The sequence below is a fragment of the Typopeltis vanoorti genome, chromosome 8 (genome assembly GCF_054136105.1).
Source record: "Typopeltis vanoorti isolate ZY-2024b chromosome 8, IOZ_Tvanoo_1.0, whole genome shotgun sequence".
Taxonomy (NCBI): domain Eukaryota; kingdom Metazoa; phylum Arthropoda; class Arachnida; order Uropygi; family Thelyphonidae; genus Typopeltis; species Typopeltis vanoorti.
Window position 1 is genome coordinate 24,139,487 of NC_143556.1, and position 26,256 is coordinate 24,165,742.

The window sequence follows — 26,256 nt, forward strand, 5'->3', positions numbered from 1 at the left end:
TTCACTCTCTGAAACGCACGTCTCTCAGTTACTGTTGGCTGTTACAGGGGAAGGAAGTCCTAATGCATTGTCTCCAGACCGTCTCCCAGTTTCAAGTTTGCTGCCCAGTTATCTTCCTATTGAAGTTTCACGTATTCAACCCTTATATTAAGTTATTCGCGGCCCTTAAATATAGATCAATCAGCTAGATCCTGAGGAATACCCCAATATTCACTCGAATCCCTTAGACTAAATACCTTTCATCTAAGGGATGGGACTCAGGACAGTTACGTCTGTCTGCGGATGAAAAACAGAAACGCGAGTTACTGTTTTGAGAAGTAAAACCCTGCTTCTGCATATGAGATTGACGAATGTTAGGGACGACGAGATGATGGCAGTGTCAGTCGTACTCTCTCCCTCTTCTCCGGATATTAATTAAAATCACTGAGTCTTGGACCAGCTTCTGTGATACTGTGATAGGCTTTTCCCTAGTTTCCAAAAATTAGTTGTGGTAAACGGCTTCGCCTACTCTGGATGATAAAAGGTGTTAGAGGATAATAAATTAGGGAAATCCTGTGTTGTAGTACACAGTTAGTAATTACATAAAAATATAAACCACATCGATGTTATATGCACCTGATATTACTTACATGGATCCGTAATTCAGGATTTCTGCAAGTTGCCAAGTTTAAAAACTTCTTTATCCTCTTGCCAGATATTCTCCATTGTGCTAACTGATCTTAAAAGTGGATTGATCTAATCGTTTCTGGGATATTCCAGCTCTTATCCTGATAGGTTCAGAATACCAACTGCTGACTCTCTGACCAAATTTTACTTCTTTTATGTAAGTTATTCTGAAACTTTTTTTTATCTATAATACCCTTTATCAAAGATGAAAAAATCATTAGCGACCCCTGGCAAAGCCCAGAATCTTCTTCGCGACTCCCCCCCCCCCAAAAAAAAAGGAGCGGGGGGATCACAACACGAACGAAGTTTAAGAACTGCTGTTGTACATAACAATTTTTTTTTTTACTTAAAATTCTTTGAATACTGTATTTCAAGTTTTATTGCCCAAGTAAGTCACGATCAAATTATAATTCCTTTCCAGTTACTTTTTGAAGAGGCGAAGACTATTTCTTTATATAGTTTCCTTCATTTCCTCTATTACACAATTACAGTACGAGTGTATGACTTTCTTTTCAATCCGCATTAGTCCAAGTTTTTCTTCCTTGACAGCACTAACTAACTAACTAACTATATATATATGTAGGAAGTTTTTTTATGCTCTTATAAGCTCTGTATTACTTAATCTTAGTATATCTAAGCCTGGCTCCCACTGATGAGACCTCAATAAAGGTCGAAACCGGTCTGGGTAGTGCCCCCCCCCTTGCTTTTAATGCATAGCATCATACATCTCCTAAAGGATATGGGCTTTGCATTAAGGTAAATATTAAGAATAGTGATCAGAGCTTATTCCACCTTTACCACGAGTTGCCTAGACTTGTACTGCTTTACGGGTCACTTAGACTTGCATTACGTGCAGGCGCAAACTTGACTTATTTGTCTGTTTGCTTACTTGGGAAATGGAGTAAAACCAGGTTTAAAATAGCTTGGCATCTTTCTGGCATCAATCTGGTTGGTATTGCACCATGATAATACACCACCTTCTCATTGCTTGTTTGCTACCCAACCATACAAAAATGCGAGTTTAGTTATCATGGATCATTTTCTATATCCCCTAAATCGAACACATTCCATTTTCTTCTCTTCTCAAATCTATGTAGCCACTTTGAGTCGATAACGAGCTTCTTAAAATGTTATGAATATCTCAATATCTAACAATAGTTGGGTTGTTTACGTTCCTATGTTTTTAGTTAGCAGAAATTAAGAAATCCGTCGTGCATAAGAACGTTTTTATGAGGCGCTAAATTGCATACTGGTAGCATGTCTACAATTAAAAATTCGTTTCGGTACATAATTCTTGGTACATAATTAACTATAAACGTCTCTTTATGTCTATACTAATAAAGACTCATAACATACTGGTAAATAACGTGCAACAATTTGCTCTGAATTTTTTTGAAGTTGAACTTATCTTTTAGCTATCGCAAGAGAAACGATGATGTAAGAACATTTGTGTGTAGATAATTCTGCAGCTGTCCTATTTTTAATGTGAATCTCGCCATGAAAGGCTATAAAACCTATAGTGTATTAGTTTAGGTGTTTTAGTTTCCATGCAGAGCCTCCGTAGCTCAGTCGGTGTAGACGAAGCCCGTTGGGCGGATAAGACCTGGGTTCGATTCCCGTCCATGACGCGTGAGGAACCTTTATCTGGTCTCCTTCGACGAAAGTGAGTTAGCCGGTCCCTAGACTAAATATGGAAAGGCCACTTCAGGCTTCCAATAAGCAGGATGTACAGACAGAGTATTTGTTTGTTAAGATAGAGGAGACAAAATATAGAGAAACTATAAGAAATATATCCTCCTGCCATCAATATATATATATAAAGAGTAAATAAAATATAAAGAGTAATATGTTAAATAAGCTCCTAGAAAGAAAGAATTTGTCAAAAGGTATTCGGCTAAAAGGAATTTTGGTATCTACTCTGAGCTCACAAGTTATATAACCAGAATGTTACAATGAAAGAAACACAATGAAATGTCGTGAAACTAGTTGGATTATCCATGAGCATTGCCCTACTATCGACTAATGCAAACAGGGATAGCCACTGTTAAACAACAATAATTTGTGAGATGAAAAATAAGAAGTTATATTTTCTAAATTTCTTTGTTTTCTATCTTTACTCCAGATAGAACTTCCATAACGACTGATCAACTCAACTGCACTTGAATATCGTAAATATATTCAAGTTAAGGCCCACTGAAATGTCTAGACGTAATTTGTTATTAGTGGAAGATTCCGCGTGAAAAAGAGAAGGTATTACAGTTATCTTTCCCCCCAAACATGGAGAGTTTCTACCTTAGGGAATGAATTCTGGTAACTACACTCGCGATAATGACTAACGATAGCAAAATAAGAAGCACAATTAAATACTTCGCAGGGTTAAAGGTGTTTTGCGTACGTCATCTTCATCATTAATTTCTTCACGAGATAATTTACGATCGACTTTTCATAGTGAAGAAACTTTACAAGCAGAGGCAGACGAATTTGAGGTTAGGGCAGTACGAGGTGAAAGGACAGACCGAGCCACCAGATGTTAACTATCAATAGAAAATTAATGATAAGTCACTTCGTTATAAATGGTCCCATGCTTGCTGACGCGCAGCTGTCTCAAGATACGCTTTATGCACTTCTAAAGAGTTTCTCAGGGTAAGGGAGGAGTGGAGAAAGGGACTGCCTGTTTAAAATCGTATACATCCAACGATTCCCACCTGAAGGAAGAATACATTTCAGCAGTATTTAAACAAAGAAATTTCGAAACTATTTGTTTATGCGTCAGTCCTGCAGAAAACATGGGAAAGATCTCGAAATCAGATGCACTTAGAGGAAGTAGAAAATTCCACTTGAAGGATTTTATCGAGTGGAAAATCTACAATAAACTTAAAAGAGTAATGCAATTGTTATAGTAATCTGAGCAAGCAGAAGACATGAACAAGTAAAGTAGATATTGCAATGTATTTCACAGATATACTGTTATATATACAGGGTTTTCAGAAAATTCTACATATATATATGACTCTCTTGGGGCTCCTTCTAAAATCATACTTCAGAATGTGATTTGTAGCAATTTATAAGGCCAGTCAAAGAGGACACATTTAAAAACAAGGGGGGGGGGTAGCATTTGATGGTAGAAAAAAGTTAGTCGAGAATTCATTCCAGAATATGAGAGGTTCTTTCCATGTTGTTGCCCTGGGGGAAAAAAAATGAAGAATCGTTATTCCCTTTCGGTTGCTTATTTTATTTCCAAGCTGCACTAGGCCTCCAACTAATACTGAGAATCCAAATTTACGGCGAATTTTACGAACAGATATTAGATCAGTTCATAAAATTCGCCGTAAAACGGGTTCCCAATATCAGCGAGACATCCACTGTAGTTTGAGAATATCCTTTGTCTCCAGATTAAATATAAAACAAGTCATTTGTTGTTGCGTGTCTCCTTCTTTCATTTATGCAGTTAACCTGCGTTAAGTGAAAAGGGGATAGCGAAAGAAAGCCTCGCTATCATGTGAAGAATAGCAGTAGAAGCAATAGCAATATCTGTCTACCTTCTCAATGAAATAGACAGATAGTGAAAACTGATTTCCTTGAGAACAAAAGTGTCATTAATGGTACCAAAGAAAAAAAATGACAGAGTGATTAAATTTGACTTTACAGATGTGATTTTGTTTATTATACTCGTGTGTGTGTGTGTGTGTGTGTGTACGCATGCGCGGGTGAGTTAATAAGAATTCCAGATATAGGCAACTTCGCAGTAGCATACAAATAGCAATCAATTAACTACGAGTCAACTTATTAAAATACAGTTGCACGCACGAAATTAAAACTGGTTTCGCCCACTTAAGAATCATTTAAGACAATTCTTTTAGTAGTGCTGCTCCTCCTCCTCCTCCCATCCGTCTCTAATCGCATGTAAATTAGTGTGTTTGTAACGTGGTAGTACCAGTGAGTGCCAATCCCTGTATTTCATAACAAAGCAATTAAAAGATCGATCAATTTTTTTTACATGAATCTATTGTTCTAGCAGACGCCTTCGTACTCTGCAAAAGAGAAAAATAAATAACCAGTAAGTCATGAGTGCACGCAATCTGTCACCATGTTTAGAAATGAAAGGGAAAGAAAAGTTGACCTTTAGCTTTGAGTGAATAAGGGGAGGGTTTGCGATTGTAGGGAGAGAAGGAAAGGAGGTTTATATAGGCTTCCGAAGTAAATGCCCAAACGTGCACATAGCTGAAATAGCTTCACGAAATCTGGGCACAAAATATCCCAGTTGTGCAGTGCCAACGTACGACCCAGCACGAAAAGGTCATCGCTCAACTTCTTAGCATCCAGATTTCCGTCAATTCTGAGTTCGTTCTTCCTTGGCAAAAACCTGACGCCTCGGGAGAATTCCTTATCCCTAGCTATCACTTCAATATCCTGTTATAGAGTCAATGTCGCACAAACGCTGTGTGTATGGTTGATTCCGCAGTGATGTACGGTTCGAGGTAAACAAGTGAAATAGTTTCATGGCATCAAGTCACTTCATGGTCTTTGGGATGGCAGGCAACATAACAAGTCTGAAGTGACCTTCCACGTGTGGTGGTCTTAAGGCGTTCGAAAAATAACATCAAAGATTATCAGCAAGCATGACAGCTGGAATTAGGTTAAGTCCGGATCAGCTAATTTGTAGCAACAGAATATTTAAGATAAGTGCATTTTTTAATACAATGTCTTTCGGGGGTGTATAGCCTTCTACTGGAAATAAATCACTACATTAGAAACACGCCGTGGGCTTAACATAATTCTCCTGTTTATGGAAAATTGAATATTTTTACTTTAGAGCAGTGAAAAATTTGTCTACTGCAAAGTACATTAGATGAATGCCAAAAAATGTGTGTCCTTCTCTTAGTCAAGCTGACGAAGACGAAGGACATGTAGACTGATATTTACTTCAGATATTTAAGAATAACTCAAAATTTACATTAAAAAAATAATAAAATTTTGATTTCTAACAAACATTGTGCAATATATACTGAAAGCATACAGTATTTTTTAATACAATGTCACTACTACAAACCATCATCTTCCTTTCTCATATTAGACCTAACAGTCTAATAAAAGTCTACGGGGATTTCGAGTAAATGGATTCCATGAACTTGATTTTTAATAAAATCAAGTTCATGGAATTTGATTTTATTCCCATAATCTGCTGCTATGTCTAACAGTTGCATATTGTGCTGCAAAAAAAGCTCGTCAGTTTTGCGAGGAGGAAGAACCAATGGTTATTGAGAGGAAAAATCCTTCCAAACAGGAGCAACAGCCTTCGGTTTATATATATATATATACAGTATGTATATATATATATATATATATATATATGTATATATATATATATATATATGTATATATATATATATATATATATATATAAAGAAAAATAAAAGAAATCGTTATATATCTCCTCCCTAAATATACACAATACATTTAATATGAAAGCAAAACAAGTAATTGAGTGATTGAAATTCGTGTATAAGAAGAACTATCAGATGGCCATATATGTGGTGAAAGTATGTAGAGCAATCCTTGGAAAAAAATGTACAAACGTAAAAACTTCGTATATTATGCAGAGGCTACATCAGGTCACTATACTGCAGAAAGGGCAAACAATATCTTTCATCAGTGGTAGAAAGTATACATGTAAACAGACACCCGCACATAATGGTACATCGAGATTCTTCTTTGATTAGAATTCGTCTGGGTGCTAAAGTACAAGATAATTATGTCGTCTAAGAAGGCTCCTGCCCATCATCTTATATCGTCTGTCAGTTTATAAAGTCACTAAGGTCACGAAAATACAAATGAATGTTAAAAACAAAACAGTTATATGGAGAATTAATAATACTATTCATTACTTGTGTCAGGTTGGAAGAAATGATCTTTGCTATCCAAGCACGTTTGGATCAGAAGTCAAGCTCTAAAATTTGTTGTTTATATCTAAATAGTACTTTATGCTACGCTACTCAACTGACTAAACGTTGAAAGGTCAGGTTTTTCAATCGTATTTAAAGTGTAATCACTGACTAGTGGTCAGTCAAAGGTCTGCATATCAAATAGGGGTAGTAGATTGCATAGCGAGATAAACCACTCAAGGGGTCAAGACAGTATAGTTTTTGGCAATGCAGATTCTAACTTGGAACGTTTACAACTGCTTACTTACAAGTCTAAAAAACCAACGTTTAACAGGATTCTTGCATGAATACTGGCTTTCACCTCCTACATGGAATTTCATTTCAGTTAGGGTACTCAATAGGCTTATTTAATTTAATTCTATGGTAAACAGGCACTTTTTATTAAGTTTCTCATCACTGTTAAAAGAGAAGTATCACCTCTGATATCATAAATAGCGATTTTCAGTCATTTAAAATTTGAAAGGAACCAAATAAATTCCAAAAATCAATGAATGAAAAGTGAATCGCGGTTTTAAATGGAATGGTTACGTAAAATGAGGTTTAATATAAAATGAAAGGAAAAAAATTAGGAATAAATTTCAGGCCGCTACACATTATTAAAATGTCCTATTCAGAATGAGTGACTTCCTTCGGAACTAGTAAAGCAGTAATTTCTACACTGCGAATTGAAAAATTCAGTATATCGTCATTGTTGGGTTTTAAAAGCACTTTTATGTGATATTATGAATAAAGCTTTCATTAATGTTGAGAATCTGTGAAGATATGCAGACGTCGGTAATGGATGTCGTTTAGGGCATTCATATCTATTTAGAAGTTAATGTATTTTAGGTGCATTTCGCAGAATGAATATACACATCTATTAGTAACGCTCTCAATGTCTAGTTCTGTATAGGCACAGAACAGAATCGTTCTGTTTGTTTGTTTGTTTTTTAATTTATTTATTTTTTCTTTATTATTATTATTATTATTATTATTATTATATGTTGGGTCCATATACGAGAGGCTGGCTGGTCAACCTATAGTATGTTAGTATCATATATGGGTAGTGGGTTGGGAAAGGAAAAACTTGTTTAGATTTGATTTAAAAGCCTGTATGTTGTATTCCTTGGGAAATACGTCAGGGAGAAGACTGTTCCACAGTACAGCAGTAGCATGGATGAAGGAGGAGGAAAAGAAACTTGTTCTGTGGTTTTCAAGGTGTACTGTGAAAGGATGTTGGGCGGCAGCTGTACGTGTTCCAATGGGCTTAGTACAGAGTGGGGGAATTATTGATACTGTTTCAGATGAACATTTCCCATGATAATATTTATAGAATATACCAACTGCAGAGACCAAGCGTCTATGTGAAAGTGACGAGAGCGAGTTGATGAGAAATGGGTCAGTCTAATTGCTCTCCTCTGTGTTTAGTCGAGCATTTTGAGGGAGATTTTAGGAGCCTCACTCCAAATGTGAGAGCAGTATTCGATAGTGGGTGGATTTGCGATTTGTATAAGGTTAACAGCTGTTTAGAGGTAAAGTAACGTCTTGAGCGAAAGAGAAAGTCTAGTTTTTTGGAAGCTGAGGATGCAATGGTTGTGATGTGTTTATGCCAGGAGAGGCCTGATGTCAGGGTAATTCCGAGAAGAGAAATCTCAAATTATCTGGGAATTTGAATGTTATCAAAAATAATGCTGGGAAAAATTGTTCTTTTTTGTGAGAAATAAGACAGAACTGGGTTTTACTAGCGTTGAAGTTGACGAGGTTATCTGAGCCCTATTGGATGATGGCTTGGAGGTCAGAATTAAGGGCTGTGGTGGTTGATGTTTCGACTGATATTAATAATATTTGGTATTAATTCTCGAGTAAAGTTTCTTGGCGCACATTTTCATTTCGCTGTTAAAAGTGAATTCAGTTTTAACACACGCAAGCACGCACGCATAAAGAGCTTTCATGAAATTGACGTATATGACGCCAGTGCATATTATGTCCATCACGTATACTGACGTATGTATGTATGATTAATTGTCAGCGGCCAGATCGGTTTGAAAGCACCAGTTCTCGTCTGATCACTGAAGTTACGCAAACCTTAGCTCAGTTAATACTTGGGAGGGTGACCACCTGGGAACCCTGGGTGCTGCTGGCATTAATTATTTTTCATGGAATTCTAATCAATAAACTGCAGCATATGGGGATGGATATAAGGTTGGTGATATGGATGGGTGGTTGATGGAGAGATATCAGAGAGTAGTTTATTCAGGAGTAGAGTCCAAAAGACGGCCTGTGACTAGTGGTGTGCCGCAGGGTTCTGTTCTTGGACCACTACTATTTAATTTGTTCATTAACGATATCGGAAAGATCTGAGAGGAACTATTCATTTGTTTGCTGATGATGCAAAGTTGGGTAGAGCAATAGTGAATGCACATGGTGTCAAAATTTTGCAGGATGATTTGGATAGATTGGAGGACTGAGCTAAGGAGAATGGACGTCAATTTAATGTGGCAAAATTTATGCATTTTGGGGTGAAAAGATTAGCAGTAATATACCACATTGGTGGAACTGTACTCCAGGAGATTGACGAGGCCAGGGATTTGGGAGTGTTGGTGGATAGAGAGTTGAAGTTTAGCGGGCACATTGCAAAAGTGGCTAAATCAGCTCATCAAATCACTTGGTTAATGAAGAATACCTTGACGAGCAGAGACAAGCAAGTTATTGTTCCTCTGTATCGAGCTTTGATAAGACCCCATCTTAACTACTGTGCCCAGATCTGGACGCCAGGGTTTTTTCTTGATGGGGAGGAGGTAGAAAGGATCCAGAGGCGAGTGACCGAGATGATAGCAGTTCTATGGAATGAACCTTATGAGAACAGGTTGAAGATTTGTGGGTTGCAGACATTGGTTGATAGGCGGAAAAGGGGTGATATGATTGAGATATTCAAATTACTGAAGGGTTTTTATAAGATTAATTCAGAGGATATTTTTCAGAACAGGTCTGGTGGTGGGAGGACTATGGGCCATCCATGGAAACTGGACAAGAGTGTGGTTAACAAAGGTGTTAGAAGCAGGTTTTTTACTTGGAGAGTGGTGAATGAGTGGAATAAGTTGTCAGTGTCTGTTGTGGGTGCCATGACTATAAATGAGTTCAAGGCAAAGTATGATAGATACTGTGTGGAAGCTGAATAGTTGTTCTTGACATGATGTTTAGGGCCTCCCTCGTTGAGTCTATGAACTCCTTGGAGTTGCCCGTAATAATAATAATAATAATAATTATAATAATAATAATAAAATTAGAACAATTTTAGGAAGACAAAAACATTTTTTAAATATCTTCATTAAAAAAATGGTGGTTGAAACAATGCTATTCAGACCAAAGTATATGACGCCAGTGCATATTATGTCCATAATGTATACTGACGTATGTATGGATCATTAATTGTGTGCACTTTCTCTCTTTCTGCGGAATAGCAAACCCGAATTTCTATACTGAAACCTTTAACCTCCGTATGAGACCAGGTAATTCATCTTCAATTAAAAAACCTATTATAAAGGTTTCTTTCCCATGTCTTAAATGGGATTCGAACGTAGTTCTTTTCAACCAAAGGATAAATGTCACATGGTACATACGACTGCGCAGAGGTGGCGCCACAAGATAAACGGGCATTATTGATATGATTTTCAGCATAGAATCACATGGCACTGTTAAGCAAGATTTTCGAAATCTATCAAAAACAAACAGTCAGTTGTTCACACTTTCTCTCGTCATACACACGCACACATAACAGAGAGATAGAAAGACTGTGTGTGTGTGTGTGTGTGTGTGTGTGTGTGTGTGTGTGTGTGTGTGTGTGTGTGTGTGTGTGTGTGTGTGTGTGTGTGTGTGTGTGTGTGTGTGTGTGTGTGTGTGTGTGTGTGTGTGTGTGTGTGTGTGTGTGGAATGTTTTGTAATCCATTAACCCTTGTACTTGCCAGGCCCTTCATCTACACACGTGAACTCTGTATACAAAAAGCGACATCAGCTTGATGTCAGTAGGCCATGCACACATTGAGAAACACAATCCCTTGCTTTTCACACGACTCGCCCACTCTTGTTTATGACAACTCGTACACTTAGAGATCAGTAGGGTCAAAGGAGCCAAAGGGGCGAGTATCGCAATGAATGTAGCGAGATGACAGAAATAAAGAGAGAGAAAAGCAAAAATAACATAAGAGAAGACAATCATAAAGAATATTAACTTTCAGTGCTGCATCCCTAGTTACAGTCTGGATGTCGCAAATGCGGGAATGAATAAAAACGTAAAATAATATTTAAACTTTGCCTTAACTTTTATAATTTGAGAGGAAAGTTAAGAATATTTTGATTCTTTTTTTTCTTTTGACTCTTAAAACTTTGTGGAAGCAAACAAACACGAAACAAAATACCAAGATGCGGGCAGAACGGCGAAAACACTGGAAGAGAAAGGTATAAAAAGCAAGAAAATAGACTGTATGGCAGGCTTGTTTAATGTATATCTCCATAGTGAGCGCATTTAAAGAGAGCAAGCAATGGGGCCATCATGTTTGACTTGCATTATTTTAATGCACAAATGTTTTAAGAAGCAGGTAAAAGTATCTGCATAAATTGGCACATGGCTATAACGCAAAGAAACAAGAGAGACCAGTGGTTAGAAATAAAATATTTACTTATAATAGATCAAGAGTCTTCTAATAATAGCATTTTTTCGTTGTCAAAATGTATGTAGCCTAGAAGATCTCGAATCTTTAAACATACATGAGAAACTAAAGCTTCTAAATGTAAAAGAAAGATGCCACATGAGAAGAAAATTAAATACTATTTTATGCAAAATTTTTACATTTTACATGATGATCAACATGATTTTTTTGTTTTTATTTTTATTTTTAGTTCGGTATGCAAAACAGAAATGCAATTTTAGATATGTTTTTTTTTTTGTTTAGTCTCCAGACTGCCATTTATCTAGAATAATAAGGGTTTTTTAATCATTTTAAAAGAAACATGCTTAAAAACTAAGTGCATCGTTTTATAAGTGATAAACGACTAGAGTTATAAATACCAATTCTCATTAAACGAAACCTATACAATTAAACGATCACTTGAAGTATTTACATGTAATCCTAGAAATCTTAAATACAGTCGAAAAGGTAAAACCAACATGTCCCTTTGATATACAAGACATAATATCATATAAATTAACTTCAGATGTGGAGAAATCACAGCGAATAAGCTGCTTGAACTATGTAACAACTACAGAACTCTCAAAGACTGACAATGCGGACACACACACACACACACACACACACACACACACACACACACACACACATATATATATATATATATACATACATACATACAGTACATATATATAATGGCACTCCTATAGTATCTTGTTCCTTTGTGGGATTCGAATCCAGGTCTTCACAACCAAAGAGGGTCTTCACAACCAATCCAGGTCTTCACAACCAATCCATACCAATTGAGTTATGGAGGCTCAAGATACCATAGGAAAATTATCCTGAAGTATAGACTGAGATTGAATCGCCATCTTTTACGGCAATTCACTGGTGATCGGGTGATAAGACACATTGGATTCTACTCATGTGTACAGAAATATAAAATAATGCTGATTGCAGTATTCACAGACCACTTTTTTTCAGGTAGAAAATGGAAGCACGGACTATACTGGTGTCAACCGAAAAGTAATTGATCGGTGGAAATTTGAAAATAAAAATACCGTAATCAGAGACAACATATTAAAAGGACAAATGAGACAAAAGCTGTCTGATTTCTAGTGCATAAATTTTAGAAAGTGCGAAAAATGGGTATCCCTACCCGTTAACTAGTTTTTGTGCTGTCTGCTGTTCTTGTTACTTTTATCTGCGCATCCTGGGGCTAGAAAGTATTATTTCTATATGAGTGATTTCAAATTACTCTAGATTGAATTCAACCTGGTAGTAATGAAAGGAAGGAACACCAAAAGCATATTCAGGTAAAGTTTTAATTTTGTAACGAGATAATATAGATACGCACTGATAACTGGCACGTTAAGATTTTTTTTTTTTTTTTAAAGCAATTCCATCCGCAAAAGATTGGAAAAATCAGTAAGGAACGGTAGGCTAGGAGAGTAATCCCCTAGCACATCCTGCTATATACACCAAACATGAATTTTTTCAATCTACTTTGAATATCCAATAGGCAGTATGATAGCATTATACTAGACAAGTGTCCGCGCGGTTAGCCTAGCGCTATGCGCTTCGCAACCATATGCCTAGGGAAGGAGTGTCCTAGGTTCGATTCCCGTCGACGACGCGAGGAGCTTAAGGATCTGCCATAGCCAAGTTAGCCGGTCTTGGGCGTGGACAGCAGGGTTTTTTCCACCAGTTTATCTGGGGTTTTTCATCCCGCAAGCAGGCAAACCGGTCCAGTGAACACACACGGATTACATTCAGGAATACTGACCCAGCCATAGGTCTGATTCGTCAGCTATGCCGGTTTTGGAGTCCGGATAAAATTTGGGAGACTGAGATGGTGCCGTACCTCTCCGTAAAGGGGACTCACAGCCGTGTATCATCATACGATTATTATTATTACTAGACAAGTGTCTCCCAAAATGAGATATGCGAAAAGTCTTTAGAGGATAGCCAATTTCTTTAAAAATTGATTACTTTTTATAGTCCCGGATAAGTCTATTCTATAATTATTTTTTAGCAACTAAAAAATCTAAAGGAAGTTTTAAACAAAATGTGTCTTGGCATGTATGTATTGATTTAGCATGTATTGTGTTGGTTGAGTTAACGGCACGGACGCGTACCAACTGCGAGGTCCGAACTGTTCGCATTAAAGGTTTAAATTCAAATAGTTTAAACCAGCGCTTCCCAAACTGTGGGCCGCGGCCCCCTTGGGGGCCGTAGGTTTTGTTGAAGGGGCCGTGAAATAATGAAAACAAATTTAAAATGTTTTAAGACTAAGTAGATTTTTTTTTTTATTTTAAAAGAAACGTATTTAACTTTTATTATTTATTATTTCTTTTTTGTTATTTTTTAAATTTTAATGGAAAAATTCACACATTGGTGTTGGTTCACAAACTTTGCTTCCTGCGTATTTCGGCGCTTAATGAATATTAGTAAATATTGCTTATTCATATGTTTCATTTCAAAGCAGTGGTTAATTGTATTTACTTCGAATGCTCTCCAGGGAAGCTCCAAATCTTCCTTTCATCACGCGTTCGTAATTAGGGACTGTTGATATTGACTTTATATACATATCAAAACTCGCTTTATATTATCACTGTCATCCGAGCTAGTTTTCTGTTACCAATAAAAGTTTCGCATATACTTCACACATGAAAAAAAAGCTTAAACAAGTTCATGTGGGGGAGATAGTAACTCGCTTGCAGTGGTAAACACCCCTCCCTAACAGCCACTATACTGCAGAGGCAATAAAAAAAAAGTACTTTTATTATGCCAGTCAATAAGGTATGAGGAGTCAGTGTAATATATTTCTCAACAAATAGTGCAATTAGAGACAACTGGGATAAAAACACACTAATTAATGAATCACATGTCCCCTCATACAGAAACTATGCTGTATAGACTGAAACAAAACCATATGTTGCATGGGCAAACACATTATCTAACTAAAAACTATTGTTATTAATTAGATGTGTGTGAGTTCGATTTCCCAAGGCAGCAATAAAATTCAACCGAACGTGTTAAAATTCGTAAAAGTGTTAAACCTAAGTAATATATATATATAATGAATATTATGGGTTTCACATATGGAATTCGGTTGAAGAGAGTTAGCATTTCAACTCAATTGCCAGCTATGCTTTTATCTTTCGGTTGCACGATCTTTTGTTAATACCGCACCAATCATATGCACGTTTTAATAACCTGCCTTTGCTGTCTGTTTCGCGTTAGGCTTAAATTACCTTAAAGGGAGAAAAGTCACAAAAGAGAAAAATGTTCCTGGTCCGTGGATTCCCTTATTCAGGTAATATTCACTAATTTCATGTTATCAGTCTGTGGTGTGCCAGTATCGGTAAGTGATGATATTATTTGATTTATTCTATGTTAAAAAATTTAACCCTGAGATGGATAAGTGGCTGATAAAAAATAAAAAAAAATTCCCGCGAACAATCAGAAGAAGCAGAAACAGACTCAAAAAAAAAAAAAAAAAGGACAGTATTTCATATTTTACCAGAACAGCCCGTTGCAATATTCGCTGTGTGTATGTTTTGTATTGAATATAAATACAATAAATATTATAATAATATATCTCTCTATTACGATTTTCTTTCGAGGGGGGGCCGTGAAATATTTTAATTTTTGCGAAGGGGGCCCTGACATCCAGAAGTTTGGGAAGCACTGGTTTAAACCATTCAATTGTAACTCTCCGCTAAATTTCGAAATCATTCTTATCTTAAATTATTCCGGCCCTCAGAGCCGTCTACGGCTAACAATAACAAATATAGAATTCGATTTCATTGAACTAACTACTTCTCAACAGAAAGAAACAACTGCATTCATCTGATTAAAGTTTTCTTCTTAATTTTATTATTGAAAATTTAAATTTCATAACTGGTGGTTGTATGAATGTATATTGGATTCGTATAACTAAAAATGTATTTAATATTTTTAAAAAAGAGTTTCACATATTGCATATATTAAAAAATAAATACCTTTAGAATTATTTGTGTTGGAATGAAATAGTATTATGACTTCTCCCAAACTGCGTTTGCCAGAGAGGAATGCCGGTGTTACTAAAATTTTAAGAGGGACAGACAGGTATTGAAGTTTTGGGAAGCACTGCACTAGACGATGTCAGTAGTCTACGGCATGAATATGTTCGCAAAACATCCCTGCCACGGTAGGATTCGAACTTACAGCCTATTCGCAGGAAAGCAGATACCAGATTTTATCTTGCTAATTTGAAATAGCATTCTAAATTTATTGGAATTATGAACTACAATATTTCAGTTTTATACCTAACTGTGAAAATAAGAAAAGACTTATGTAAACAAACATGGAATACCAAGTCGCAGGTGCTGCCATTTTCCAAGTTTAGCTGCTGCAATAGCCAATAACTGAACATCGTGTCCGTTGCCTTTTCGCTAAATGTCAGGGGAGAGAGAGAGAGAGAGAGACGGAAGTGAGAAAGATTGGGGAAAATGGCTGCTAGCAGAGGAGAGGCAAAATGACTGTCATAAGCAGAGACTGGAATGATGTTAAACAGAGTAAAAGGGAGTGATAGGGACGATGCTATCAGATAAAAGGGGGTTGAAGAGGGGGGGGGACCTAACAGTAGCAACCTTGGGGTAAAAGTCGTAACAGGGCCAGATGGCTACGACAATCACTTGTATTCCGAGAGGACAATCACCCAATAGTCGTTGTCATAGCAACAGCATCTTTCCTCCAAGGTCAGGAAACTTGTCACCTAGGAAGATCAGAATGGCAGCCATTGATGTGGTAGCAAGTGTTCTAAGTGATAGAATCAAATATTTATCAAGTATTTTTCTGCATTTGGATTTTCTTAGTCCGCAAATAATTTTATCCCCTTAATTCCCAGTAAATCGCTAATGAAATGAAGAAAATATACTGTTATTCAAACGACAATTATTATTTCAAATTTTATTTCAAAGACATTTATAAAAGGAGCAAAAATAGGATTAATACACATACAAAAAAAAAAGGCTAACAAAGATTTGTTTGAAAAAAAAAAAAAGCTGCTTTTTATGATAAAAGCAAAATTAATCTTTTAAACTAGATAACGATAATCTAGATAAGCGATGAGATGACACTTATCTTAATGAACCATTCCATGCGGATTGAGCCATCTAATTTAAGTGTGCCAATATAAGCCGATAAAAATGTAGTGTTCAACTCGGTTTACATTTAGAGCAACTGAAATGGATTGAAATTTAATAATTAGTTAGTACGCTTAAAAAGTTTTAATTTGTTTTTTGAAATAGAAATCGGAAAGGCAAAGTACCACAACTGCGTACTGGTGATCTTCAAATCGATGAAATCTATTCCTTTTTTTTTTTCTTCCACTAACGCAAGAAGTTTCAAAAACTACTACATATTGTGCCGTGCGTGGACAAATAGGCCACAAGTTTAAGCAGAATTACTTAAATGCTTGAGTGATCTCAGAAAACAAACATTATTAAATTTTTTTGTGAGGAGTGTGAGAAATTGCATTTGTAAATCCATTAAGCAGTATTTATTTTAAAAACGCGTATGCATTTCAAACAGTTTGCTATTTAAATGAACGAGCTGATGCTAGATTAAGAAAAAAATGCACGTCATTTTTTTTTTCGTAAAAGAAAAGTAATATAACATTTTTTATCTATTCTCTTCTAACTTTATTTTAACTGGGGCTCTAATTTAACATAAAAATGACTAAGGTCCTGAACATTGCAACGAAGAATGCTATTTGCTCGTGCTGAGCAGGAAGCGAGAGATTACGACAACTGTAGTATTTGTGGATCGGTGAAAATGAGTGCGTTTATTAGCTAGTTCCGGCTCTATTTCAGATGTAAGAATTCTTACTCGGTTTATATGAAGACGAAATAACAGTCTTTGACTATGAAGGATAGATAGAGTTTGTTGTTGTGAAAGCAAGAAGCATGGACTTCGTTACATAAGATCAATTAGTGTTTTAAAAAAATATTACTGTGTGTGTGTGTGATATTATCTAGATGATGATGTTTCCGTGTGGAAGGGTAAGTGCAATTCTTCTGGTAAGTAGGGTAACGCTGCCATTAACGAATGCTTGAACGCTGAAACGTGGCGCCACCTTCTGCAAGTGGATCGTAACGTTTATTTGAAAATAAATAAATCTGATGCCCTATTCAAAGGACGCTATTACCCCATCCCCCTTTTGGTAAATCATCTAGGAGATTTGTTTGGTTTATCCATCAATGCGTACATGGATTCGTTGGTTTGGCTGGACACAAGTTTTCTTGAAATTAAGTACTTCGAATCTTAATCAAAATTTGAAGAACCATCTTAACTTCGTAACAGTTGGACTTATAAAATGTGACATTTTATAAGTCCAACTGAAATGAATGAAATATTTAGGATAATCGCTATATGTATATCGAAGTTTGAGACCATTTTTATTGACAAACTTTGGAATAATAATTCGAAATAATAGTAAAAATTTCGCTCTGAGTTGTTAAAATTTAATTAAATTTGATATTTAGGATCTCCAATAAAATCTGTTCAGTTGTCTCAGTTTTGGATTCAATCGAGTCATCTGTGGTATCAAAATTAGCCAAACAAAACTATATATCTTTAGTTAAAAAAAAAAAAAAGTAGCTACAAGTTTTTTTTAAAAAAAAGGCTGTAAGTTTAACTGTTATGATTTTTGTATACATCTTTTAGGGCACCAAAAACCTCTCTAAAAATGATTGATGCTGTCCGGAAGAGGGTGATTCGGTTGAATGATGACCCTTCTCTCAAGGATTCATTCCAGTTACCATCTCATAGACGTACCGTTTCCGTTGTCTGGTCTTCAGGTATTTTCATAAGCACTGTTCCTGCGAACTGGCTAACATCATTCCTCCACTTTTCCTCAAACCCATAAAGACGCCAGCAACTGCTGGTTAACATCCATTTACTGTCCAGCTTCAAACATATTGAACCACGTTCTCATGCTTTTTCATACCCTTTACCTCTGAGCTGGGCAATAGCCTTACTCGGATGGTTTTCCCTAAGGATTATAACCTCTATTTATTCAAAAAATGTGTCAAGAGGTTCTTTTTTCTTGACCATGTCTATACACAGCACTTATATGCCACAGGTTCTGCAACCTCTCATGTGTGGAGCTGATATTAAATAATAATAACAATGTGATTATGAAACGTAGCTTATATGATTGCCTACGATCACATAATTTATATAATTTTTTTTTATTCCAAAAATTTGGAATACTGATAAACGTGATACGCGTGTATAGTATTTTAGTTATTCCGTTAACATTTTTTTTTTAATTTAATAGAACTCCAAAAGCTTTTACATTCAAAACAGCTGAAACGTAGTGTGTTGATGTTTTAAAATTCTATAAAAGTTAACATCGTATTACTATATACCAAATCGAAACGGACAAATATGAATGAAGATTATTATAACTAAAGTTAACTTTGTAAATTTATAGCAATAATACTTCGCGAGTTATCTTATACTTAATGTATGAGCTTTATTTTCATTCCACAGGTGGCGCCACATCTACGATACCAAATGTATGACAGTGTCTGTAGAAAACTTGTTTTATCCATTTCATTCCACTGTCGTGCAGCATGTGTACCGACCTCAAGTAGAAGAAGAAGAAGAATCCATCAAACAGGAACTTCATTTAAATACGATAACAACAGAAGAAAAAAAAAAGGAAGAAAAGAAAAGTTACATAACTGTATGCTCGTGAGTGTCATAAAATAACAACGGTATTACTGTCGTCAGTAATACAACGAATATGTAAAGTATAGCAAAATAGCAAAATGAAAAGTGGACCTCATTATATGCGTTAGTTTTACTTTCCCATCCCCCCCCCCTTCTGTGGCTAAGACCTGAATTCAAATCAGGTCTCGGATGTGAGGAACCTTTACAGGAGCTTTTCACAAATGCAGGCTAGATATTCAGTCTCATATAGTGAAGGTTAAGGGTTTTTCCTTCAGGAAACTCGAGTTTTGCAAGATGAAATTTTCTTTTGTTTTCGAAAAAACATGAAAATTGGAAAGAACACACGTATGTTCTTTTCAATTTCCAAAGCAACTATGAGGCCAGTAAAATACTGGCCTCATAGTTGCTTTGGGTGCAATTCAAATAAAATCCTATTATCCGTTTTATTAAGTTTACCACAAAACTGAATATAAAATTCTTCATAAACTTGCAGCACCTCATTGAGAGATGCAAATAATGAGACTCCAAATAATTTAATCAATGATGGGCAGAATAAAATTATGTACTTTCTGCTACTTGTCCCACCAAGGTTTCTCTGAACAAAGCTGTAAGAAAAACATCAGGATGTCTAGTATAAAATACAAAGATTTATTATTATTATTATTATTATTATTATTATTATTATTATTATTATTATTATTGCACGGCACCTCCATGGAATCCGAAGATTCATCGCGGGAGACCCAAACTATTCACACATCTATCATATCTTTTCTTGAACTCATTGAAAGATGAAGCACCTCACAACTGAGTCAGGCAACGCATTCTACTTGTTCACTACTCTCCAACCAAAAAATCTAGTCCTCACATCCTTGTTAACCACACTCTTCATTTCCAGGGATGACCTCTTGTTCTTCCACACTAGCCAACTGCTGAAATATTTCCCCTGCATCAATCCTATAAAACCCTTTTAGTAACTTAAATGTTTCTATCATATTCTCTCTTCTCCGCCTATCAACCAACTTCTGCCACCCACACACACTCTCAATCTATCAATATAGAGAGCATTGCTCAGACCACTCACCAACTTTGTCACTCGCCTCTGAATCTTTTCTGCCATGTTCTCATCTCGAAGGAATCCAGGCATTAAAGATCGTCAAAATTTTTTTAAAAAAGCAAGGCGTACAGGCTCTTACTGCCATTGCCAATATCATCTCTTAGGATCAAATTACTCATCCTAAGGCGGTATGGGTTATAAAAGTCAGAGGGAGTAAAAGTTAGAGGAGAAGGATAAAACATGCTTGAAGAACAGATGAGATGTCGGAAATACTTCTCCTCTGTGGAATTTTTCGGTTCAGTTTCTGATGATTGCTAGTCGAGCAAAAACTGGGATAGGATACCTTAGTATATTGACTAATTGACTTCATATGGAATACTTAATAATGGATTGTTGTTGTCATTTGGAATAATGGCTGAAGAAATTAAATTAAGGCCATGAAGTCAGTATATTATGTCAGTGAATTGGATCTGTTGTTCTGGCAATTAACTGACATATATGCCGGAATAACATAAACCTTACCACTTCTGTATGAGAACGACTAACTGACTTTTTTTTTTAATAATAGGCCATTTCATAATTTATTAACTAGCTAAGGACTACAAAATTTTAACTTAAGAAAGTGTTGCTGCGAGCAAGTGAATAGACGACATTCAATAAACTTATAGGATGATGTTAAAGAGCAGGTGCACATTTCACTTCATCCAGTTATATCTGTACTTGGCTAAATAAATGCCGAGAAATCTAAAGCTACGTGAATTCGAATTCTTTTGGAGTTGATCTGTTTGCAAAGAGGAAAGCCACATTTCTCAAAGCAAAAATCATGTCATCTTTGTGTGAAACCGGCTGATTCAACCTTGCTTGCAAAAGGTCTAGGCCAGTGAAGTTTTTGAATGGACTTAAACCTGTCAAAGACACACGTATGGACTGGTTTTTCCGGCCGAGATAAGCATGTCCTTCCAAATGCTCCATGAAGCGTCACATCTGTTAGTAAATGATGAAGATCTTTTGAAGGGTCAGATATTTCATCAATAGATGTGAACTACATCTCTTTACAAAGGCAATATATGGGGTGGATATTTTCATTCTTCTTGAAGATAATTAACTTGACTATGAAAAATCACCTAATTTGTATACACAGCAAAACAATCCTTCTCTAACGAACTCATAACAATAAGATAGTAATGATGCAGTGACAGTATGAGAACATAAGGTAATATTCCAATTGTTCTTATCATGTTACAGACGCCTGTCATATTCACAAGCCTTATTAACGGAAGTGCCATAAATATAGACAAGAGGTTAAGGGGAAAGAAGTAATCTGCCGAAGTACTTCTTGAACAGCTGAAAGTTGTAGTTATTTTGGTAGGGAAGGCAACATGAAGGGAATGTGTTCAAAAGCAGAGATAGATGGAACAAATTATGAGGAAGAGAATCTAATTGGTTTAAAGCTGGACAGTAAATGGATGATGATGATGATGATGATGATGATGATAATAGCTGCTTGTATTTTTATAAGCAGTGGAGGAATGATGTTAGCAGTTCAACAGAACTGTTGATGAAAATTCGTACACAAGATTTTTTTCATATTTTTTTGATGATTTTTGAAATGTTTATAGATGTTTCGTTGGTCATATGAAAAATTCAAAGTCCTTCCACAAGAAAGTACTTCGTTGTGCGATTATATCGATCTACATAATACACGCTTATGTTAGAACAAAATGTTGTTTTCCAGACACTCCTCCCCAGCCATAATAAGTTTTTATTTATTTGCTTATTTATTTTAAAGCAAGTAAGTAGCATAACATGTGATGAGGAAATATGGTCCGAAAAATAAGTCTATGAAACAGAATAATTAAGTGATTTCTCCGTGATACGGAGATCTGTTCTGTGTGACGAAGCTAGACAAATTTAACTCTGGTCATGGACATTGCGTAGCCACCTGGAATAAATCTTTTCGAGGGAGTTAAAATTGAAATAAAAATAAAAGGGTAAGAAACGTTGGCTCATCAGATCATTTTAGTTGCGTTTCTTTGGTCGATTTCTCTAGAAGAGTTTGCTTAACAACCAAAGTTAATCAATTCTAAAAATGTTAAAGATTTATGAAGAACCTAGAACCCAAATAAGTGAGGGCTCTGAAAATGAATAATTATGTACATTCCAATATTAAATCCTCATATTTTACATTCTTGTCTTGCATTTATTTTGTACGTTATGAATAATCTATGAATTTGTAATCAAAGTCAAATAAAAAGATAATATGGTTTCGATATGTAATCAAATGTCAGAGATTCTTATTCTGTGCAACTCAACTTTGCTGCAACAGCCTGAAGCTTAAAAACTATGTATTCTTTACTTCAAGTTTCCTTGAAATCTGAACACAAGAGTCTGCATTTACCTATAATTAACTTTTGACAATTAGGCTGTCTAGCATATAATCTTTGAATTTGAATAATTAATAACTGCAAAAACTTCATCAATAGTACTGAATATATTTACGAAAAGGAATCTTATGGAGGATAGTGTGCAGGTAGGAATATTGTGTCTCCGACTACAGTACCATAAAAGATAAAGCTTGCTAAGAATCCCACGATGACGAAAAAAAAAGTGTTCCCATCAGTTCACATATGTAACTTAAAGCTATCACGTCATAAATCATGAGATTTGTATTTGAATTGCTTTGAATATATAACACATGCAATAATAATATAACAAATATAAAAGACAACATAAAAATTAATTTTATATGCTACGCAAAAGTTTAAATTCCATAGTTGTAAACTAACTGTATGCTACTTATACTGTGTTATCATCCTTCCTCTACCCCTCTGGTTGTACAATTTTCAGTTCAGCAATAAAATAGTACAAGGATAAAGATACAGTTTGTCATCCGATTAATACACATCGTAGTTCCATACAACAAAAACAACTACATAAAGTTTAGCTATTTTTAAAATCTGGGAAGCAAAGATGGGATGCAGAGTTATATAAGTATACATTTGGCAGGGTTATCTTAGAGGAGGTGAAGGAGATGAGAGATCCGGGAGTGAACAAGACTGTAGCAAGAATCTAAAATTTGGGCGATACACTGATAAAATTTGAGGACAGCATACGTATTATGGCAATGATATGGAAGGCAATAACATGTAGAAGTAATGACAATGTGGTTCTATTGTTATAAGGCTTTGATCGGGCAGCATACTGTGCACAGATTTAGTCACCGGGATGAGGAGCTATTGGAAAGGGTCCAGAGACAATCGGCTAAGGTGGTTTCTGGTCCCTGGAATGCGGAGTATGAAGACACCGAGGAAATGTAATTTGCAGAGACTAGTGGATAGGATATGATTGAGACATATAAATTGCTAAGAGGTTATTGCCAGATTAATGTGGAAGATGTTTTACACAGAATGGGGGAAGACAGACAGAGAGAGAGAGAGAGAGAGAACAAGAAGTCATCCCAAGAAGATGTATTAAGAGAGCGGGAGCAAGGTGATGAGGAGCAGGTTTTATTGCATAGATAGTGGTAGGCGATTGGACTGCATTGCCTGATAAAGAGAAAGTGTAGTGAGTGCGGAGACAGTGAATGTTTTAAGGCACGGTGTGATGAATTGTATGTATGACAGTGTGAGACCTAGATAAATCCTGACTCCATGGAGGTATAATAATAATTTAACCTGTTTGTAACTACTGTGTACATAGTTTATATATATATATATATATATATATATATGTGTGTGTGTGTGTGTGTGTGTGTGTGTGTGTGTGTGTGTGTGTTAAATAAATAAATAAATATATATATATATATATATATATATATATATATATATATATATATACTATATATGTTAAAGATACCAAGCAATTTTATAAACTTGGACATATATATATATATATATATGTGTGTGTGTGTGTGTGTGTGTGTGTGTGTGTGTGTGTGTGTGTGTGTGTGTGTGTGTGTGTGTGTAGAAAGTTTTTTACCTTGTGTATATGTTAAAGATACCAAGCTTTTTTAAACCTGGTTTTTACTCCATTTCCCAAGTAAGCAAACAGACAAATAAGTCAAGTTTGCGCCTGCACGTAATGCAAGTCTAAGTGACCCGTAAAGTAGTACAAGTCAAGGCAACTCGTTGGTAAAGTTGGAATAAGCTCTGATCACTATTCTTAATATTTACCCTTAATGCAAAGCCCATCTCTTTGAGGAGAGGTATGATGCATATATTAACATATATTTAACATATATTATACCCAAGGTAAAAAACTTTCTACATCTATCTCTCATCCTGAGATTTTTATTTAACAAGGTCTAAACAACTTTTGGTAACTTGTTTTGGTAAAATACTTATAAGCTCTGTATTACTTAACCTTGGTATTTCTAAGCCTGGCTCCCACTGATGAGACTTCAATAAAGGTCGAAACCGGTCTGGGTAGTGACCCCTTGCTTTTAATGCATAACATCAAGAGATGGCTTTGCATTAAGGGTAAATATTAAGAATAGTGATCAGAGCTTATTCCAACTTTACCAACGAGTTGCCTTGACTTGCACTACTTTACGGGTCACTTACGTGCAGACGCAAACTTGACTTATTTGTCTGTTTTCTTACTTGGGAACTGGAGTAAAAACCAGGTTTAAAATTGCTTGGTATCGTTAACATATATTTAAAATAGCTTGGTATCTTTAACACACACACACAGCTGAATATGAATGCTGTGCCGAACAAAGCGGCCTTTTGCAGCTTCCCAATTTTTAATCCATCTACCTCGAGTGCTTCTAGATGTTTTTTCAATGTTTTAGGCATGGTGCCTAAAGCACCTATTATTATGGGAACAACTTTCGTTTTCTTTTGCCAGATTCTATCAACTTCGACTTGCAACTCGAGATACTTTGTAATTTTTTCAGTTTCTTTGTCGTCAATCCGACTATCTCTTGGTACTGATATTTCGATAAACTGAACATCCTTGTTTTCACTTTTTTCGACCACTGTTATATTGGGTGTATTACATTCCAAGCTTTTGTCAGTCTGGATTGTGAAATCCCAGGGTATTTTAGCTATTTCATTCTCAATCACTTTCTGGTGAACTTTATGCTTCCAACAGTCTTTAGATACTTTAAACCAGTACTTTTTACATAAATGACATTGAATTATCTTTGCTACGTTATCATGCCTTTTACGATACTCAATTCGTGCGATTTTGCTGCACCCACTTATAATGTGGTCTATCGTTTCTTCATTTTCTTTGCACAATCTACATTTACTGTCTTCTTGAATTTTTTGCATTTTTGCCTTCATAACATTGGTTTTAATGGCCTGTTCTTGTGCTGCAAAAATTATAGATTCTGTTTCTTTCTTTAGTGCTCCATTTCTCAACCATTGCCAGGTCAAGTTGCTGTCTGCGCTGTCCTCTATGCCATGAAGGTATTTTTCATGCAATGCTTTATTTTTCCATCTTTCAGTTATCACTTTTACTTGGTTGGTTTTATATTCCAATTTTGCCTGCATGGATTTAAATAAATCCTCTTTCCTTACCTCAATTAGAAATTTTTCCGTTGTTTACTGCAGATAATCAATCAGATTTCGTTTTTCTTCTTCAATAATTTACTTTACTTGTAATAATCCTCTGACTCCTTTTTTGCGTGATAAATAGAGCCTATCAATGTCACTGTGAGGATTGAGAGCATGGTGAATTGTCATTAATTTTCGAGTTTTTCGGTCTAAATCCTCCACCTCTAGCTGGGTCCATTCAATAATGCCTGCTGAATATCTCAGAACAAGTATGGCCAAAGTGTTAATTACTTTTATCAATTATCAAATTTCCAGCATTAAGCATTGACTTAAGGAGTTTCCTTAGTCGTCTTATGTATTCTGCTCTAGTTTTTCTTTGAACTTATTATGCAGAATTTCTGATGCTTTTAAAATTCCCAAATATTTGTAGCTATCTTCTAATTTTATTGCCTTGATTTCTTCACCATTGATCAGCTCGATTTCGTTCAGATCTTCAAACTTTCCTTTTGTTATTCCAGCAATTGCCCATTTGTCTAAGCCAAAATCCATTGATATATCTTGACTGAATATGTGCATAGTATTAAGCAATGATCAGAGTTCATTCTCTGATTTTGTATACAGCTTCAGATTGTCCATGTATAAAAGGTGAGATATCTTTGCACTTTTTTGCCCAGTTTAATACCCATGAGAGCTTTATT

The 26,256-nt window shown here is 35.7% G+C and overlaps 1 protein-coding gene and 1 pseudogene across 1 annotated transcript in view; one reads left to right on the top strand and one right to left on the bottom strand.

The window, feature by feature from the left end:
- LOC150103852 (transforming growth factor beta receptor type 3-like) overlaps positions 1 to 26,256 on the bottom strand; it is a 315,988-nt gene that overhangs the window by 154,300 nt on the left and 135,432 nt on the right. The window lies entirely within an intron of this gene.
- On the top strand, positions 8,612 to 8,730 carry LOC150103854 (5S ribosomal RNA; annotated as a pseudogene).